This window comes from Polypterus senegalus, chromosome 2 (assembly GCF_016835505.1).
Source record: "Polypterus senegalus isolate Bchr_013 chromosome 2, ASM1683550v1, whole genome shotgun sequence".
In the NCBI taxonomy this organism is placed as follows: Eukaryota; Metazoa; Chordata; class Cladistia; order Polypteriformes; family Polypteridae; genus Polypterus; species Polypterus senegalus.
Window position 1 is genome coordinate 78075748 of NC_053155.1, and position 9332 is coordinate 78085079.

The window sequence follows — 9332 nt, forward strand, 5'->3', positions numbered from 1 at the left end:
GCTTGTACAGAAAAAAACACTTAGTTTCCTCTTTTTCAAAGTAGCATTGTAAAGGCATAATTAATTAAAGGGTGCTGATGGTCAACATGTCATGTTCCATAAGATACTATTACATACTACTACTACTACTACTACATACTACTTACTATTTTAGCTATAGTTTAATATAGTTGTTAATTAAACATAATGCATTTCTTAAGGTGCATATCCATAACTCTCTGCAATCAAGAAAAACAATAGCAGACTTGAAAGTGATGGAGATGCATAGAGGACAATGTTTGAGAGGAAGAGCATATCTGTTCTAAACCCAGGCAATAGATTGGATTTTTGTGCTGACCATGTATTGCCCAGGCCCATAACAAACACCATGGTCAAACACAAGGATGCTCATAACTGTATACTGTGTCAGAGCACCTTGGAGTAAACATCGGTGTAGTCTTGTCATCTTATCTGATGCCATCTATTCTGCACAATCACAGGTGTTGGGCTGTTTGTTGAGCTTGCTCAGATGTTTATACCTGGAAGACCCAAACAGATAGTGAGGGTGTGCTGTTAATGATTAGCAGATAAGCACTTTTTTGAACGGGTTCATCTCCTACTTCTGGAAGAGGTTCTTCTGTATCATAGGAAAAGTCTGGAAAATCGAGCATAGACCTGTTATAGTATTAGTAACAGAGGCAGCTGCAGATATCTGTGACCAAAAGGTAGTTGGTGCTTATCTTCACAACAATGGTAGAACCCATCAGTGTACACCAGAAATAAGTAAAGCTGTCAAGTTGAAGAAAAAGGCCTTCCATTTAATATTAGCAAAGGGTCTCTTATTTTGACTGAGAGGGTAACAGAGTGCCAAAAAGATGACAGCTGAAGCAGAGGCTGATGCAAAAGCCTGTATGCAGGTGGAGGTTGATGAGGACATGGATGGTAACTTCTGCATGTCCTTAAAGAGGTTCTGACAAAGTATTATACTTTGAGGAACTTGTAAACTTGGTGGATGTATACATCCCTCTCATAGGAAGTGGTTAATGAGGCATTGGTAGGGGTTGGTTTCAATTCTGTGGCTGAGGTCACTGCAATGATTAAAAAGCTATATATGGCCAGAGATGCAGGGATGAGTGATATTAGACTAGAAATCCTGAAAGCTGTAAGGCATATGCTGATTAAGACACGTCTTTGTCGTTGTATGGAAAGTAAAGACAGACTACGATTCTGGCAGACTTAGGTGGTGGGGAAGATAAACTAATGTGTTCCAGTTATCAAAGAAACAGATTCCTCAGTCTCGATGTGAAGGCCAATGCAGAGGTACCAAATAAGCTATTGCAGAAACTTTAGCATTGTTAAATTCAAAGCATAGGTAGAAATCTTACAAAGGTATCTTGGCATTTCAAGAAATATAAAAAGTATTGCTTTTGGTGTCGCAGAAAGTAAGTAATGTACGTAAAATCCTGATAAACAATACACTTTATATTATTGTTACTGGTAAATATCCAAGTTTAAGAACACAGGAAATTTTACAAATAACAGAAGACCATTCAGTCTTATTTCTTTAGCTAACAATTAAACTATCCTAATAATCACATCTAGATATTGAATAAACCAGAAAGACAAAGTCTCTCTCTCTGTTCACTTCCCAGTCATTTCCACTGGTGTCTGTGAGTATTGGGTTCAATATTTAACTGAAAGTGTACATCTAATGAATTTAGTCTTGGAGATGGTCTGCACTTCCGCCTATCAGGTCCAGCATCCTGGGTTCAAATCCAATGTCAGGCCACTGTCAGTGTGAAACTGGCATATTCTCCCCATACATGCAATTTTTGTTTTCCCCACAAAGTACTCAAGGAACATACAAACCTGATTTTTTCAGGTATAGATTTACTTTAACCATGAAGTGTGGTGAGCAACAACCATTGTGCAGTGTGATATTACTACTAAATGAAAGCATGAGGCCTTCAGCTATAAAAACATTTGGGAACAAAGGAAGTGTGATTGTACGGCAAGCCAGCAGGCACTCAGGGCATTGCCTCATTTACCAAATATAAGAAAGAACACAAAATCACACAACAGCTTGTCTTGCCTTGTGCAATAAATGTGCACCACAATTCTAGATGAGTCAGCCACCAGCAAACTAAAACGTATTCCTCTCTGCATTCTCTTCACTTGCCCCTGATTTCAACAAGCTTGTGAAAATCAGACAAGTGCATGGCTATTAACTAAAAAGTCAAAGGAACGCTAAATTTGATTCAGTATTAAACACCCATGTGTCCAAATATTTTTGGATGAATACCATGAACATTTCATCTGTTATATCCGCTGTATTAGAATGTGGAATATATATTTACTGCTATCTGTAAATGCATGCCATTCGGGTGAAAATGCTGGTTAGTTTACATAAAAATTACTGCTAACCAAGGGTCATCACTGAACAAATATAGATAACCTGGGCCCCCTTCACAACCAGCAGCAAGGTCTGGGTAACTACTGTTATCTTCTTTACTGGTGTGCTCCAGGACAGATAGCTACATATTTTTGAAAATGTACAGTAACCTCTACATCTCAGATTTTGATTAAAACGGATGTACTGAATTATCTCACTTATCAAAGTCACTGGTATGAATAAAAAATTCCCATGCCTTATAGTTTTATAACCTTTCAATTTTTAACAGGATTTTAATTGTACATAGGTAACACTGTAATTATTTATTGTAACAGTATTATATGTTAGTATATATTAAGGTTTTATAACATTCATGTAAATAAAAACTTACCAAAATGTTTTCCTTTACAATTTGTGCATGTAAGGAAATATGCTTTCATTTATCCAATTATGGCCAGCCTTAGATAAATAATTTTAATAAACATTTACATTTCTGTCAAAAATGTTAATAGTGTTTTAAATTGTTTATAATAATTTTATACTAAATATATTTAGACTGTAACATCCTCTATTTGAATGTTTTCTCATTTATGGCAAGCCTACTTGATTACTTTAATAACCTGGTCATTTTTATTTTCACTATCATTTTGAATTACACTATATTATCCATCCATCCATCCATTATCCAACCCGCTATATCCTATCTACAGGGTCACGGGGGTCTGCTGGAGCCAATCCCAGCCAACACAGGGTGCAAGGCAGGAAACCCCAGGCAGGGCACTAGCCCACCACATTACAATATATTATTGATATAATTATTTTTTAAACCCCCTTCTCACACGGTACACATCCCAAATTTTTAAGTAATGTGGACTAAAATTGTTTTTGGGGCTTAAGCTTTATTAGTTTCACTGTAAATCGACCCCTGTCCCAAAGAAGGTTGAGAATCACTGCCATATTTTGAAGGTGGAATGAAAGGTAATGCCTGCAATTTCATATCTTGTCAACAGATGGCAGCAGTGATATACACTTCAGTTGGTGGCAGGTCATTATATCCATCCATCCATTTTCCAACCCGCTGAATCCAAACACAGGGTCACGGGGGTCTGCTGGAGCCAATCCCAGCCAACACAGGGCACAAGGCAGGAACCAATCCTGGGCAGGGTGCCAACCCACCGCAGGACACACACAAACACACCCACACACCAAGCACACACTAGGGCCAATGTAGAATCACCAATCCACCTAACCCGCATGTCTTTGGACTGTGGGAAGAAACCGGAGCGCCCGGAGGAAACCCACGCAGACACGGGGAGAACATGCAAACTCCACCCAGGAAGGACCCGGAAAGCAAACCCGGCTCTCCTAACTGCGAGGCAGCAGTGCTACCACTGTGCCGCCCCCAGGTCATTATAGGGAATATTTATTTTGTTTCTCTTTATGAAGTGGAACCCTGTGCTAGACCTTCATCGGTGCAATTATAGCCACATGCTGTAACTGAGTTCCTGACAGCAGAAGATGTTGCACCAATCGAAATTCACCAACATTTGCAACAAGATGTTTATGGTGGTAACTGTGTTAATGTGAGCAAAGTGTGTTTGATGAAAAGATGGTAAGGAGGAAACATCTCAGCTATGAGTCAAACAAAGTTGTGTCTGACCTGTGACAGCATCTCATGAATTTGACAGGACACATTTTAATGAATAAATTAAGGACAATAGGTGGATCACTCAACGAGAAATTTCTGACAGTATAGGAATTTCCCAAGACTGTGTGGGGTATATTATTGCTATTCTTGGATATTGGAAACTTTGTGCACAATGGGCTCCTTGTATGTTTATGGTAAAAATGAAGCTGAGTGAGTTGAAATTTGCCAGCTATTTTTGTTGCATTATAAGAGCAAAAGTGAAACTTTTCTTCACTTAATAGCGACAGGAGATGAAACATGTGTACACCATTAGAAACAAGAAAGAAAATATCAGTCCATGGAATATCAATATAAATGTTTACCTCAGGAATAAAAAAAAAAAATCAAAACACAGGCTTCAGCTTGACAGCTCACAGCAACAGTTATCTGGGATGAAGATGGTGTCATCCACATTGATTTCCTAGAACCTGGGACAAGAATCAGCTCAGAACATTTTATTGTTATGCTGAAAGCTTTACAAGGATTAAAGAGGATTAGAAGGGACAAAGGAAGTGTTATCTTGCAACGTGACAACACTAGGCCACACAGTTCATGGGCCGCTACAGAAGCAACTGAGTGGCTAGAACTCAACAGCCTACTCAATCCACTGTACAGTCCAGACCGCAACTTCCATCTTTTTCCAAAATTGAAGGAAGACCTTCATGGTCATCACAGTGAATCCAGTGAAGAAGCTGAGAATGCTGTCAGGACATGGTTGTGGAAACACAGTGTGGACTTCTACTATGACAGCTTCACAAAACTTTTTTGGCAAAAATGTATGAAGTTATCTGGTAACTATGTATGTCGAATGAATATATAAAATTAAAAAGCATATTCTAAGAAGTATTTCTGTGTTCTTTTTATTAAAATATTCCCATCGACACACGATTAATAGACGACCATCGTAATTGGCCTTTGAATTGTTTCTTTACTTTGGACAGAAGTTATGAATATTGTGTTAAAATAAATTTGTAGACCTTTTGTGTTTGTGTATGATGAACTTCATTTTCTTAGTGCTTGTTGTAAAGACTGTTAAGATAGTTTTTGTTGCCTCCTCAGTGTGCTGTACCTCCAGTGTTGGGGATATCTGGAAATTCCATAGGTTTATTACTATAAAGTTTATTTTTTTATCTGAATCACTGTCTTTAATATAAATTAGATTAAAAAGCAATAGTAACCCTGGCATATGTTTCTAAGGAACTCAACAAATGATCCTAACCCACATGGAACTCGCTTCTCTTATTTGACACCTTTATCTTTTGTCCATCAACGAGTGTGCAGTCCAGTTTTGTTTCTTTTATAACTGTTGCCTATGACTGAATTACATTCACTGTATGGAATGACATCAGAAGCTTTTTGTAAATCTAACAGCTTCACATGCTTTAATTTTGTCTGATATGCCAAATGTTTGTTCAGTGTAATATATTTGTTTAAAATTCTTTTTCCCTTTTAAACAGATGCTGGCTGTCATTTATAACCCTCTTTTTATAGTAGTCCTTTCCATTGCAACTGATTATAGCTTCTGTTAGAATATAAAAGGCTTCCTGGTTTGTTATACCTGACACACATTTTGTCCCCCTTCTTGTTGACTGGACTCACATTTGCAACTTTTCAGTCATCACATCCTCTTATATATGAATTATTGCTAAATGTATTTAGTAACATCTTATACATAATATCTTAAATAATATAAACATTAATAATCCCAAGGGGAAATTTAGATGCAAACAGCAGCAGAAAAAAAGCAAAGATAAAGACTTCACAGGACAAATAATATCATTTATCAATCAATACATGTATTGCAGAGATTAAAAAATGAGCAGCATTTACTTTGAGACTTTGGGAGGAAACATTGAATTGCCTGATAGTAAAACTGACCCCCAGAAGTGCTTCTTAGCACACCATGGTGGAATGAGCCCGTGGCTCTGAGTGCTCCAAGATAGCACCTCCTGCATTAGGATGGAGGGGATTTTTCATGATGGCATCTAATTTTCCCACCATCCTTTTTTCCACAACAGCTTCCAGTGTGTCCAGGATAGCCCTGTGATGGAGCAGGCTTTCCTGATTGGTTTGTGCATCTTTTTAGCTCAAGTTGCTTCACCAGGAGACAGCAGTATAGAACAATATGATTTTCTGGAAGGATCAAAAGTCCACAATCTCCTTAGGATGTTCAGGCCGATCTGGCCATTCTTGTACAGCCTCACTGAGTTGCCAGACCAGTCCAATTTGTTGTTTATGTCGACCCACAGATACCAGTAGCTCTGCAGCACTTCCACGTCCTCCCCCTGAATGGTAACTGGTCTCAGAGGCTCTTTGTCATGCCGGAAGTCCACCAGCAGCTCTTTCGTCTTGCTGATGTTGACCTACAGGCAATTTTCCCTGCACCATAAGACAACAACAACAACATTTATTTATATAGCACATTTTCATACAAACAGTAGCTCAAAGTGCTTTACATAATAAAGAATAGAAAAATAAAAGACACAGTAAGAAAATAAAATAAGTCAACATTAATTAACATAGAATAAAAGTAAGTTCCAATGGCCAGGGGGGACCGAAAAAACAAAAAAAAACTCCAGACAGCTGGACAAAAAAATAAAATCTGTAGGGATTCCAGACCATTAGACTGCCCAGTCCCCCAGACAATGTTCTCCACAAGCCACCTGCACTCCACCTTCTTTGCATTATTATGTAGCCTATGATGGAGGAGTCATCTGAAAATTACTGTAGGTGGCAAGCACTGGATTTGTACTGGAAATCTATTGTGTAGTGGGTAAACTGGAAGGGAGACAGGGCAGTTCACTATAGTGCTCCAGAGCTACACAGCACAATTTCTGACACAAAGTCCCTGAGCCTCACAAACTGCTATCTTTTGGTCAAGTAGTCCACGATCCAGGAGACTGTGGAAGCATCAAGATGCAAAGCCTAAAGCTTTTTCCGCTGTTAATGTTGTTAAGGGCACTGACTGTAGTCTTGGCTTTATTTGAGAGTAGACTTTGTGGAGCATGTAGATCAGAGCTTCCTCCACAACTATATAGCTCTGATAGGTAAACTGCAGGGGATGAACATATTCTGAAACCAGGCGTCAGAGCGGTTTCAGGACTAACCTCTTTCATTTTTTTAAGCAATACCGATAAAATCCCATTTGGCCCAGTTATTTTGTCAGTCTTCAATGCATCTAGAGCTTGTAGAACCTCTAACAGTTCTGTCTTAAAGCCATTGAACATGAAGCTCATTTTCAGGACTGACTGAGCCACTCCCATCTATTTATTCTTTTGCAAAAACTGACTAAATAAACATGTCTTCATAATATACTATTTCCTGTTCATTCTCAAACAGCATGCATAGTACAGTTGTTGATAAAACTATAATTTAAGCAGTTACCCGGGTTTGTTTCTAGAAGGAAGCAGACAACTTGCACTAGACAGTTTCCCACAAGAAACTTTGGTTACCTCTATTGTCTCACAGCTCCAAAAGACAGGGTTTGAATTTTGGTTTAGTCACGCTCTTTGTGTGAAATTTGCATGCCCTCTCCTTTCCCTGGGAACTTTGATTTTGATCCCACATTGCAAAACCATGTACAATGGTGTGAAAAACTATTTGCCCCCTTCCTGATTTCATTTTCTTTTGCATGTTTGTCACACAAAATATTTCTAATCATCAAACACATTTAACCATTAGTCAAATATAACACAAGTAAACACAAAATGCAGTTTTTAAATGATGGTTTTTATTATTTAGGGAGAAAAAATCCAAACCTACATGGCCCTGTGTGAAAAGTAATTGCCCCTTGTTAAAAATAACCTAACTGTGGTGTATCACACCTGAGTTCAATTTCCGTAGCCACCCCCAGGCCTGATTACTGCCACACCTGTTTCAATCAAGAAATCCCTTAAATAGGAGCTGCCTGACACAAAGTAGACCAAAAGCACCTCAAAAGCTAGACATCATGCCAAGATCCAAAGAAATTCAGGAACAAATGAGAACAGAAGTAATTGAGATCTATCAGTCTGGTAAAGGTTATAAAGCCATTTCTGAAGCTTTGGGACTCCAGCGAACCACAGTGAGAGCCATTATCCACAAATGGCAAAAACATGGAACAGTGGTGAACCTTCCCAGGAGTGGCCGGCCGACCAAAATTACCCCAAGAGCGCAGAGACGACTCATCCGAGAGGTCACAAAAGACCCCAGGACAACGTCTAAAGAACTGCAGGCCTCACTTGCCTCAATTAAGGTCAGTGTTCACGACTCCACCATAAGAAAGAGACTGGGCAAAAACAGCCTGTATGGCAGATTTCCAAGACGCAAACCACTGTTAAGCAAAAAGAACATTAGGGCTCGTCTCAGTTTTGCTAAGAAACATCTCAATGATTGCCAAGACTTCTGGGAAAATACCTTGTGGACTGATGAGACAAAAGTTGAACTTTTTGAAGGCAAATGTCCGTTACATCTGGTGTAAAAGGAACACAGCATTTCAGAAAAAGAAAATCATACCAACAGTAAAATATGGTGGTGGTAGTGTGATGGTCTGGGGTTGTTTTGCTGCTTCAGGACCTGGAAGGCTTGCTGTGATAGATGGAACCATGAATTCTACTGTCTACCAAAAAATCCTGAAGGAGAATGTCCGGCCATCTGTTCGTCAACTCAAGCTGAAGCGATCTTGGGTGCTGCAACAGGACAATGACCCAAAACACACCAGCAAATCCACCTCTGAATGGCTGAAGAAAAACAAAATGAAGACTTTGGAGTGGCCTAGTCAAAGTCCTGACCTGAATCCAATTGAGATGCTATGGCATGACCTTAAAAAGGCGGTTCATGCTAGAAAACCCTCAAATAAAGCTGAATTACAACAATTCTGCAAAGATGAGTGGGCCAAAATTCCTCCAGAGTGCTGTAAAAGACTCATTGCAAGTTATCGCAAACGCTTGATTGCAGTTATTGCTGCTAAGGGTGGCCCAACCAGTTATTAGGTTCAGGGGGCAATTACTTTTTCACACAGGGCCATGTAGGCTTGGATTTTTTTCTCTAAATAATAAAACCATCATTTAAAAACTGCATTTTGTGTTTACTTGTGTTATATTTGACTAATGGTTAAATGTGTTTGATGATCAGAAACATTTTGTGTGACAAACATGCAAAAGAATAAGAAATTAGGAAGGGGGCAAATAGTTTTTCACACCACTGCATGTTAATTTAACAGGAAGACTAAATTATCCCAGTATGGGTGTGTGTGCCGTGTAGTGGACAGGTAACCTATTCAGGTTTGGTTCCTGC